This window comes from Dendrobates tinctorius, unplaced genomic scaffold (assembly GCF_039654945.1).
Source record: "Dendrobates tinctorius isolate UK_male_01 unplaced genomic scaffold, ASM3965494v1 ptg000332l, whole genome shotgun sequence".
NCBI lineage: Eukaryota > Metazoa > Chordata > Amphibia > Anura > Dendrobatidae > Dendrobates > Dendrobates tinctorius.
Genome location: NW_027361998.1, coordinates 2710387 through 2723028, shown reverse-complemented (window position 1 = coordinate 2723028; position 12642 = coordinate 2710387). Strand labels below are relative to the sequence as shown.

The window sequence follows — 12642 nt, the reverse complement described above, 5'->3', positions numbered from 1 at the left end:
TCCTAACGTACATAGGACCTAAATCAGTGCATTAGAAAGTACAAAATATAGAACTGATCATTAGCATATACTAATATACTTCTTGTAGAGAATAGCAGACCACCACTTCATGTAAAGATTAATAAACCCGCCCCACTTCCTGTCAGAATAATAGAACTGCACCCGCTTCCTGCAAATCTACACCCCTCTTACTGTAGAGAATAAAAACTTGCATCTACTTCCTGTAGAGAATATCAGCGCTGCTCCCACGTGCTGTAAAAAACAACAGACCTGCCCCACTTCCGCTAAGAATAATAGACACTCCCCCACTTCCTGTAAGAATAATAGACCCTCCCCTACTTCCGCTAAAAGTAATAGACCTTTCCCCACTTCCTGTAAGAATAATAGACCCTCCCCCACTTCCGCTAAAAGTAATAGACCCTCCCACACTTCCGCTAAAAGTAATAGACCCTCTCCCACTTCCGCTAAGAATAATAGACACTCCCCCACTTCCTGTAAGAATAATAGACCCTCCCCTACTTCCGCTAAAAGTAATAGACCTTTCCCCACTTCCTGTAAGAATAATAGACCCTCCCCCACTTCCGCTAAAAGTAATAGACCCTCCCCCACTTCCGCTAAAAGTAATAGACCCTCCCCCACTTCCGCTAAAAGTAATAGACCCTCCCCCACTTCCACTAAAAGTAATAGACCCTCCCCCACTTCCACTAAAAGTAATAGACTCTCCCCCACTTCCGCTAAAAGTAATAGACCCTCCCCAACTTCCTGTAAGAATAACAGACCCTCCCCCATTTCCTGTAAGAAAAATAGACCCTCTCCCACTTCCTGTAAGAATAATAGACCCTCCCCCACTTCCGCTAAAAGTAATAGACCCTCCCCCACTTCCTGTAAGAATAATAGACCCTCCCCCACTTCCGCTAAAAGTAATAGACCCTCCCCCACTTCCTGTAAAAATAATAGACCCTCCCCCACTTCCGCTAAGAGTAATAGACCCTCCCCCACTTCCGCTGAGAGTAATAGACCCGCTTCCATTTCCTGTAAGAATAATAGACACTCCCCCACTTCCGCTAAAAGTAATAGACCCTCTCCCACTTCCTGTAAGAATAATAGACCCTCCCCCACTTCCGCTAAGAGTAATAGACCCTCCCCCACTTCCTGTAAGAATAATAGACCCTCCCCCACTTCCGCTAAAAGTAATAGACCCTCCCCCACTTCCTGTAAGAATAATAGACCCTCCCCCACTTCCGCTAAGAGTAATAGACCCTCCCCCACTTCCTGTAAGAATAATAGACCCTCCCCCACTTCTGCTAAGAGTAATAGACCCTCCCCCACTTCTGCTAAGAGTAATAGACCCTCCCCCACTTCTGCTAAGAGTAATAGACCCTCCCTCACTTCCTGTAAGAATAATAGACCATCCCCCACTTCTGCTAAGAGTAATAGACCCTCCCCCACTTCTGCTAAGAGTAATAGACCCTCCCCCACTTCTGCTAAGAGTAATAGACCCTCCCCCACTTCCTGTAAGAATAACAGACCCTCCCCCATTTCCTGTAAGAAAAATAGACCCTCTCCCACTTCCTGTAAGAATAATAGACCCTCCCCCACTTCCGCTAAAAGTAATAGACCCTCCCCCACTTCCTGTAAGAATAATAGACCCTCCCCCACTTCCGCTAAAAGTAATAGACCCTCCCCCACTTCCTGTAAAAATAATAGACCCTCCCCCACTTCCGCTAAGAGTAATAGACCCTCCCCCACTTCCGCTGAGAGTAATAGACCCGCTTCCATTTCCTGTAAGAATAATAGACCCTCCCCCACTTCCGCTAAAAGTAATAGACCCTCTCCCACTTCCTGTAAGAATAATAGACCCTCCCCCACTTCCGCTAAGAGTAATAGACCCTCCCCCACTTCCTGTAAGAATAATAGACCCTCCCCCACTTCTGCTAAAAGTAATAGACCCTCCCCCACTTCCTGTAAGAATAATAGACCCTCCCCCACTTCCGCTAAGAGTAATAGACCCTCCCCCACTTCCTGTAAGAATAATAGACCCTCCCCCACTTCTGCTAAGAGTAATAGACCCTCCCCCACTTCTGCTAAGAGTAATAGACCCTCCCCCACTTCCTGTAAGAATAATAGACCATCCCCCACTTCCGCTAAGAGTAATAGACCCTCCCTCACTTCCTGTAAGAATAATAGACCATCCCCCACTTCCGCTAAGAGTAATAGACCCGCCCCCACTTCCTGTAAAAATAATAAACCCTCCCCCACTTCCTGTAAGAATAATAGACCCACCCCCACTTCCTGCAGAGAATTTTAGAGCCACCGTATTTCCTGTAGAGAATAATTAACCTGCCCCCCCCTTCCTGTATGTTCCTCCATGTTCTTCCCTAGCCCGGTCTACCCCTATGCTTAGGTCAGCGCTCTCACCAGTGCTAATCTTATCATTAGAACTGAGAATTGGATGACTTGTACCTGGCAATGTGTCCAATCTCTATGATAACAAGCAGCCAAATGCCTTCAGTCATTGAGCAAATGCAGAAAAAGAACCAAATGTTGCAGAAGAGCAGGAGAGGGGAGATACAATAAAGAGATAGTTACAATGTACCAGATCGAGAAACACTAAAAGCAACCTGAAACAAAAAAGTACTAAAAAAAACAAAAAAACACTAAAAAACACTAAAAACAACCTGAAGCAAAAACTAAGTAACCTATATTTACATGCACTATTACCATTTACTGATTTACTTGCTGCAGGCTATATGCTCATTTTTGGGTTTTGTCTTTAAAATGAATGCAGTGTGAATGACATGTGTTCCATAAACCATCACTGAGTGTGGATACTTCACACTAGACCTTGGAAATCAAAGTCCCAATGTCTGGAGGAAGAGTGGAGAGGCCACAATCCAAGCTGCTGGAGGTCTAGTGTGAGGTTTCCACAATCAGTGATGGTTTTCGGAGCCATGTCATCTGCTGGTGTAGGTCCATTGTGTCATTCTCCAGCTGGACTTGGCACCTGTCCACACTGTCAAAAGTACCAATACCTGGTATACACACAACAGTATCACTGTGGTTCATTGGCAGCAAACTCGCCTGACCTTAACCCCATAGAGAATCTATAGAGTATTGTCAAGAGGAAGATGAGACACCAGACCCAACAATGCAGACGAGCTGAAGGCTGCTATCAAAGCAACCTGGGCTTCCATAACCCCTCAGCAGTGCCACAGGCTGATCGCCTCCATGCCACGCCGCGTTGATGCAGTAATTGATGCAAAAGGAGCCAGGACCAAGTATTGAGTGCATTTACTGGACATACATTTCAGTAGGCCAACATTTCAGATCATTTTTTCAAGCTGGTGTTATAAAGCATTGTAATTTACTGAGATATAGACTTTTGGGTTTTCATTGGCTATAAGCTATAATCCTCAACATTAACGAAATAAACACGTGAAATAGATCACTCTGTGTGTAATGATTCTATAGAATATAGGAGATTCACTTTTTGTATTGAAGAACTAAAATAAGTTAACTTTTTGATGATATTCTAATTTTGTCAGATGCACCAATAGATGATGGCAATTCAGACCTATACTGCCAAAGGTCATCAAGCGCTTCAAGTTCCTCCTAATGAAAAGCAGGGCAGAGCAGAGTGCAAATTACCTACAGAAGGGAAAATGTGCTGAAATAGAAAGAGATCTCAGAGTAAGCTAAACACCATGAAATACTAAATATAGGATTAAGTGTGTACTGTTTCGAAAATATGCTGCCTAGTACCTAAGAAACAGAAAGTATGTGCAAGGTAAAGAACATGAACAGCAGAGAGATAAACCCTAGCTGGAATTTCGCTGACTGGATAAAACTACAGCAGTATGGCTGGATATCCAAATGAAACTATCACCAGTAGGAAATACCAGCAGAGGGAAAGTATATAAAGCCGCACCCAAAAGGTCATAGGGCAGAAAAATGAGATAATTGAAAAAAACTATTTCCATAAAAAAGACACAAGCATGGATAACACTAGGAGGAAAGGTGTATCTGCTGTGGCTAGGCGGACAGAGATGCTGACCACAAAGCACAGGCTCAAGAGTTTGATCCAGGACGTATGACAATGGTGGACTCACTCAAGGGAAAACGAAAGGAGGAGACACTAAAGGGAGAACCTGAAGAAGAGACACTAATACAGAAACCAAGGGCAGGACAATAAAGAGTTCAAGACGGAGATAGTAAAGGGAGATCCCAGGGCTTAGACACTAAAGGATAACCCTAAAGTAAAGACACAATTGTCATAACTGATCTCCTGTATGGAAAATCTGGGGAAGAGACAATAAAGAAGAAAAACTTAGGCAGAAACACTAAAGGGAAAGAGAGATTTAGATTGATCTCTAAAAAAGAAACAATTAAGGGAGGATCTGGACAAAGATAGTACATGGGAAGATCAGACTGGAGACACTAAAGAGGAATCCGGGGGGAGAGAAACTAAACAGGTAAACCTGGGCAACAACACTAAAGGGGGCAGACACACTAAACGGCGCAGACTGTATTGTTAGGGTAGAGATATTAAAGGGTAAGTTGCAAAGACAGAACGTGAAGCCAAGACTCTTAACAACCAGGGGAACTAGATAAATTAGAGAGGGCATCTGCAGGAGAGAAACAAAATAGCACACCGGTGAAAGAAGTCCTAAAAAGGGCAACCGAACATGGATTTCACTGAAGCCAAGAGAATGTCACCGAGAGCGCAGAAATGATAAAAATGAAGAAACTCTGAGTTTTACTGTATATTTGTGAGCGTGGACTCCTGTGTTGGCAGCGGATGACCTATAAACTCGCCGTGCTCTGTGGTGTAACCCAGCAGGATACACAATGAAATTCCGCAATGCCCGCTAAGACCGGTGACAGGCGAGGATTTCCCCGGGCTGTTGACAAACATTGATTCATCTTACAAGAAGCAATGATTCAGTCTCGGAAATGGTTACTGATCCCGGAGTGCAGAGCGGCTCAGTATGAAGAGGGTTGTCAGGTTGCCTGTCCCATTCGCCCATACGAGGTCCCACCAGCGATTTTACTTCTCAGCGAAGAACTGAAATAAGTTGTTTCATGTGGATTTCCCTGCCGAAACTTGGCAAATATTTTACCGATTTCCTCGTGAAACATGATGGAGCCGTGAAAATAAGAAAAAACAAAAATACACAACCCGAAAAAAATTGTAAAAGGCTCAAAACAGGAACAGTAGGTAAAGTCTTATTACTGCCATAAGGGTCAGCATTGTGGTGCTTACTGTAGGTTACTGCACTGTGATGCTTGAAAGTTTGTGAACCCATCAGAATTTTCCATTTTACTTCATTGACCTAAAACTACATCATAGTTTCACACAAACCCTAAAAGTTGATTAAAAAAACCTGCAAATAAGTACAAAATATTAGACCATCATTTTTTTTTTATTTAGGAAAATGATCCAGTTTCACATATCTGTGAGAGGCTGAAATATGTGAACCTTTCGATCAATGGGATGGATCAATGGGATGACAACAAGTATGAGTGGGCGACCTGTTTTATTTGAAGAAAAGGGATCTCGCAAAGATTGATCTTCACAACACGTTTGTGGAAGTGTCATGGCAAAAACAAAGGAGATTTCTAAAGACTTCAGAAAGAAGTGATGTTGATGCTGGTCAGGCTGGAAAGGTTACAAAACCTTATCTAAAGAGTTTGTACTTCATCTATTCCCAGATGGTGTACAAATGGGAATAAATTCAAGACCACTGTTATCCTCCTGAGGAGTGGACGAATGAAAAAGATCATTCCCAAAACCAAGGGGTATAATAAACAGTGAGATCACAAAGGGACCAAAGGAAATCTCTAAGCATCTAAAGGCCTCTCTCACATTAGGTAATGTTAGTGTTCATGAGTCCACAATCAGGAGGTCACAGAATAACAATGGTCTGCATGGCAAGAAAGTAAGGTGAGCTAAAAAGTTACATACTTGCATGAAAACCTAACACGTCTATGATCATGGCGGTGTTGGTTCCATCGTGCTTGGGGCTGTTTTGCATCATCAGGGTCAGAACAGCCGGCATCAATAATGGACCAAAAAATCATGGATATTCTCAGTAAATTTTAAAAGAAAATGTCAGGTTGTCTATAAATGAACTGACTCTCAGGAGAATGTGGATCATAAAATAAAAACGACGCAAAGCTACAACTAGTTCAACATAAGAAAGGTAACAGAAGAATAATGACTATTCTTGTACATAGGGGCAGTATTATAGTAGTTATATTCTTGTACATAGGAGCATTATTATAGTAGTTATATTCTTGTACATAGGAGCAATATTATAGTAGTTATATTCTTGTACATAGGGGGCAGTATTATAGTAGTTATATTCTTGTACATAGGGTCAGTATTATAGTAGATATATTCTTGTACATAGGGGGCAGTGTGATGGTGTGATATGTTATGTGGATATCATTTTTTGTATATTCCTATTTTTAACAATTCCAGTTATTTTCATAGTGTTTTTTTTATTACATTGTAAGTCTACAGCCTCACTGTATCTGTCTCTTGATGACCCCCTGTAGTGCATCAATCCCTAAGGCCCTTTGTTCTCCTCTGGGGGGCCTGGAAACCACCCCAACTGGTTTGACTACCCCTGGACAAGGAAGGGGGTGGGGGGAAGAACAGCAGCTGGACAAGTCAGTTTCGGTCTGGACAGGATCGTACACAGACAGCACTTCAGAAAGAGAGGGACCCATTTTATCCTCTGGTGCTAGAGTTTTGGAATCTTGTTTCCCTGGACATTTTCTCCTGTTACTGGACTGCATTCTTATTCTGGACTATCTTATCCTTTGTGTGGTGGACTGAATATGGACCTTTTAGTATTTTTGCCTGAATAAAGGTCTTGGAAATGTTCACTCTTCGCTTGCTCTGTTGATTGTGTGATAAAAGAGAAGGACCCCGTGACAGGCAGTATTATAGTAGTTATAGTCTTGTACATAGGGGCAGTATTATAGTAGCTATATTCGTGTACATAGGGGCAGTATTATAGTAGTTATATTCTTGTACATAGGGGCAGTATTATAGTAGTTATATTCTTGTACATAGGGGCAGTATTATAGTAGTTATATTCTTGTACATAGGGGCAGTATTATAGTAGTTATATTCTTGTACATAGGGGCAGTATTATAGTAGCTATAGTCTTGTACATAGGAGCAGTATTATAGTAGTGATATTCTTGTACATAGGGGCAGTATTATAGTAGTTATATTCTTGTACATAGGAGCAGTATTACAGTAGTTATATTCTTGTATAATAGAGAGAATTCCGGACTTACATAATAAAATTAGCCGAAAAAAATGAAGAGATTCCAGAAAAATATAATAAAATCACATATTTATTAATAACACATAGATAAAAAATAAATAATAAAGAAAATGCCCAGTAGGAGGCGCTCAAAACGCCCTAACTTATATAATAAATATGAAGCATATATAGGTAAAAAAATCAAATATGCAAAGCATCTAAAAAATTATTGTAAATTGCAAACATCCTCAAAAAGTAAGACCAATCTGTTAACTAAATAAAGTGCAACCACAAAGTAACAAATAAGTATTAATTCCCATATAAATAAAGGTGTATACAGCGTGAATAAGGTACAACGGAAAACATGGCATCTAAGCCTAAGTCCCTATACCCCTGCAAATAATAACAAATATCCCAGTGAACCAAATGAGGATGAATGAGCCAAAAGGTGAAATTACCTAAATGCTGTAGATAAAGATAGCGGTGAGCGCAGCAGCCTCCTCCACCCCAACGCGCGTTTCGCAATAAGCTTCTTCCGGGGGCGTGTTATATTCTTGTGTATAGGGAGCAGTATTATAGTAGTTATATTCTTGTACATAGGGGCAGTATTATAGTAGTTATATTCTTGTACATTGGAGCAGTAATATAGTAGTTTTATTCCTGTGTATAGGGAGCAGTATTATAGTAGTTTTATTCTTGTGTATAGGGAGCAGTATTATAGTAGTTATATTATTGTACATAGGGGCTGTATTATAGTAGTTATATTCTTCTACATAGTGGACAGTATTATAGTAGTTATATTCTTGCACATAGGAGCAGTATTATAGTAGCTATATTCTTGTATATAGGGGCAGTATTATAGTAGTTATATTATTGTACATGGGGGCAGTATTATAGTAGTTATATTGATGTACAAAGGGGAAGTATTATAGTAGTTATATTATTGTACATAGGGGGCAGTATTATAGTAGTTATATTGTTGTACATAGGGCCAGTATTATAGTAGTTATATTCTTGTACATAGGGGCAGTATTATAGTAGTTATATTGTTGTACATAGGGGCAGTATTATAGTAGTTATATTATTGTACATAGGGGGCAGTATTATAGTAGTTATATTATTGTATATAGGGGCAGTATTATAGTAGTAATATTCTTGTACATAGGAGCAGTATTATAGTAGTTATATTCTTGTACATAGGAGCAGTATTATAGTAGTTATATTCTTGTACATAGGAGCAGTATTATAGTAGTTATATTCTTGTACATAGGGGCAGTATTATAGTAGTTATATTCTTGTACATAGGGGGCAGTATTATAGTAGTTATATTCTTGTACCTAGGGGCAGTATTATAGTAGTTATATTCTTGTACATAGGAGCAGTATTATAGTAGTTATATTCTTGTACATAGGGGCAGTATTATAGTAGTTATATTCTTGTACATAGGGGCAGTATTATAGTAGTTATATTATTGTACATAGGGGCAGTATTATAGTAGTTATATTCTTGTACATAGGGGGCAGTATTATAGTAGTTATATTCTTGTACATAGGAGCAGTATTGTAGTAGTTATATTCTTGTACATAGGGGCAGTATTATAGTAGTTATATTCTTGTACATAGGAGCAGTATTATAGTAGTTATATTCTTGTACATAGGGGCAGTATTATAGTAGTTATATTCTTGCACATAGGAGCAGTATTGTAGTAGTTATATTCTTGTACATAGGGGCAGTATTATAGTAGTTATATTCTTGTACATAGGGGGCAGTATTATAGTAGTTATATTCTTGTACATAGGGGGCAGTATTATAGTAGTTATATTCTTGTATATAGGAGCAGTATTATAGTAGTTATATTCTTGTACATAGGGGCAGTATTATAGTAGTTATATTCTTGTACATAGGGGGCAGTATTATAGTAGTTATATTCTTGTACATAGGGGGCAGTATTATAGTAGTTATGCACTTGTTCTTAGACTGGAAATGTTGAGACTCTCTGATCTCTATGACTCTTTCCCCTGTGGCTGAGGTCAGTGTGGCTCCTGTATCTTCACCATATATTTGCACATTGTGTTAGCTTCTCTCTCACACACAGGCGCAGGCTGAGCATGTGCTCTTGTTTCGCAGTCAGTGCGCAGATGAAGAAGGTGAATGGCAGTGAAGGGTTAACCGGTGTGTTGTGAGGAGGCTCAAACCTCCAGCAATGGGGAGAAAATATTGAACAAAAATAGCTTGGAAAATGTTCAAGATCTGGCAGCATTAAGCCAAATGAAGAGGTGGAGGGGGGAGTAGAAGTTGCTTTATAATGGGCCACATTCAGGAAGCCGCCGCTGAGACTTTGTTACAGTGGGTTACTAATCTGGAAAGTAAAAGAAAAAAAAAAAAAAAAAACACTATTCGGAAAAAAAGAGACTCATCTCCTTCATAGTCTCGGCAGTGGAGAAGCTTGGTCAGCGTTCGGCTCTGTGCCCACGTTCAATATTTGCTGCGTTTTTCACAAATTTTTTCATCACAAAAAACAAAAAAGGATTTCCCGGCCCTCAGAAAAGTGAATGAGATCCCTGACGTCTCGTGCACACGTTGCTTATTTTTTCCTTGCAGATTTGAAGCATTTTTCCATATCTACAGAAGCTCAATTCAAAAACCCAAAACACATCAAAAAGGCAACTTGTGACCTTAGCCTTATAGTATAGCTTATACATTGCAGCAGGTTCGGTGAGGTTAATGGCATATTTTCACGTCCCTGTCAGGCTCTACAGCCTTAATAGGGTTCCCATGGCAGGTAGGTAGGACAGCGGCGCTCCTTCCACGCTGCCGTCATTGAGACATTACATAAAGCATTGATGACATTTTATTTAGTTCCCATGTTTTCTTTTTCTAAATTAAATCATTTCTACTTTTCAAAAAAAGTAGGGAAGGAGCGGAATTTAGATCCCGCCAGCTGACACACTGTAACAAACACTTAGGAAAGTTTTTTCTTTCTATCCTATTAAGTTGTTTAGATCAGTGGTTTTCTAGTGTTTGTAGAACTACAACTACCAGCATTTCTGCTGCAATTTTGCAAAAAAGGGGTCAAAGCTGCAGGTTGTAGACCCGAGGACTAGAAGTGGCGCAAACGTAGCAAATCCTCAACTTTTCGGTCCGTTTGTCTACAGCTTGGAATGTAGCAGACGTTTTATGGAGGTGGAGAACGAAACATTAACGATCCGTATGTAAGACAGAACAGATGAGGACGGAGCGATACAAGGGCGAGATTTGGGATCAGACCGTGATGGGAACATAAGAACGGTGACCGTTTATGACCTTGGGTAAAAGGTCGCCATTCTCGGAAGTTAATGTGTACGACGTCGCGTGGACGAGAAAGACGAATCGCGCCGAGCGACCTCGTCATATCCTTAGGGCACACGGAAGCTTCCGCGTATAAGAGTCTGATGCCGTAATAACGGGACGACTTTACTGTCAATTACCCGAATTCGTCACATTCCGTCGCATGATCACAACGTGAAAAGCCGCGTTCTAAGACGTCCTACAATACAGCGCTCTCCGAAAGGCGAACATAGAGCCGCGTTCACAAGACGCAGAGACAAAGACGACGCAAACAATCGATGAGTCACGGCCACATCATTAATCCGCCGAGATGTAGAATGACGAACACGATTATATCACTCTCCCGAAATAATCACAAGGTAGCAAAAATGAAAACTACTAATCTGCTGCCCCCTTGCTATGGCTATGTAGCTTTGGGGGCCATCTGACTGGGTGGGGGATCAGTCGGGGCTGTGATACTGATTGGGGGGCCCCATACTGAGGAAGCCATCAATCTTAGTGGGGTCTGTGAGGGGCATCCATACTAAGTTGGCAGAGAGGGTGGGAGACTGTAGAGGGCCATATACAGAGTGGAGGACTATGGAGGGAATTATTCTGTGTGGGGAGCTGTGGGGTCATGATACTGGGGGGGGTTCTTCAAGGCCCATGATACTGTGAGACCATGATACTGAGTGAGGAGCTGTGGGAGAAAATAAGGAACTTTCTGAATATTCTTCATTAAAAAAAAAAAAATTACCATTTGCTGCTCCAGTGTCAAGTCCTTTATCTAGCCTAATGATCTGTCAAAATCATTCCAATCCATTAAAGCTTTTGCTCCTGCTTCTTATGGCTCTCTCTCTACTCCCCTTCTCTCAGTGTTAGAGATAGCAGTAGGGAGGATCTCTATGGAAGGGCTTGAAAGCATCTACAGTCTCAGGCATGGCAGATAGAAAAAGGCTGCAGACAAACAAGAAAGCACATGAAGAGGAAATAAGAACAGAATAGAAGCTGTGCTGATATTTGTACTGCTACACACAGACCTCACATCCATCCTATATTACTGGGAGAGACACACAGACCTCACATCCATCCTATATTACTGGGAGAGACACACAGACCTCACATCCATCCTATATTACTGGGAGAGACACACAGATCTCACATCCAGCCTATATTACTGGAGAGACACACAGACCCCACATCCAGCCTATATTACTGGAGAGACACACAGACCTCACATCCAGCCTATATTACTGGGAGAGACACAAAGACCTCACATCCAACCTATATTACTGGGAGAGACACACAGACCTCACATCCATCCTATATTACTGGGAGAGACACACAGACCTCACATCCAGCCTATATTACTGGGAGAGACACACAGATCTCACATCCAGCCTATATTACTGGAGAGACACACAGACCCCACATCCAGCCTATATTACTGGAGAGACACACAGACCTCACATCCAGCCTATATTACTGGGAGAGACACAAAGACCTCACATCCAACCTATATTACTGGGAGAGACACACAGACCTCACATCCAGCCTATATTACTGGAGAGACACACAGACCTCACATCCAGCCTTTATTTCTGGATAGACAACCAGACCTCACATCCATCCTATGTTACTGGGAGAGACACACAGACCTCACATCCCGCCTTTATTTCTGGAGAGACACACATACCTCACATCCAGCCTATATTACTGGAGAGACACACAGACCTCACATCCAGCCTTTATTTCTGGATAGACACCCAGACCTCACATCCATCCTATATTACTGGGAGAGACACACAGACCTCACATCCAGCCTTTATTTCTGGATAGACACCCAGACCTCACATCCATCCTATATTACTGGGTGAGACACACATACTTCACATCCAGCCTATATTACTGGGAGAGACACACAGACCTCACATCCAGCCTATATTACTGGAGAGACACACAGACCTCACATCCAGCCTATATTACTGGAGAGACACACAGACCTCACATCCAGCCTATATTACTGGAGAGACACACAGACCTCACATCCAGCC

At 41.4% G+C, this 12642-nt stretch overlaps 1 protein-coding gene across 3 annotated transcripts in view; it reads right to left on the bottom strand.

The window, feature by feature from the left end:
- PTK2B (protein tyrosine kinase 2 beta) overlaps positions 1-12642 on the bottom strand; it is a 178426-nt gene that overhangs the window by 104505 nt on the left and 61279 nt on the right. The gene's annotated exons all lie outside the window — the stretch shown is intronic.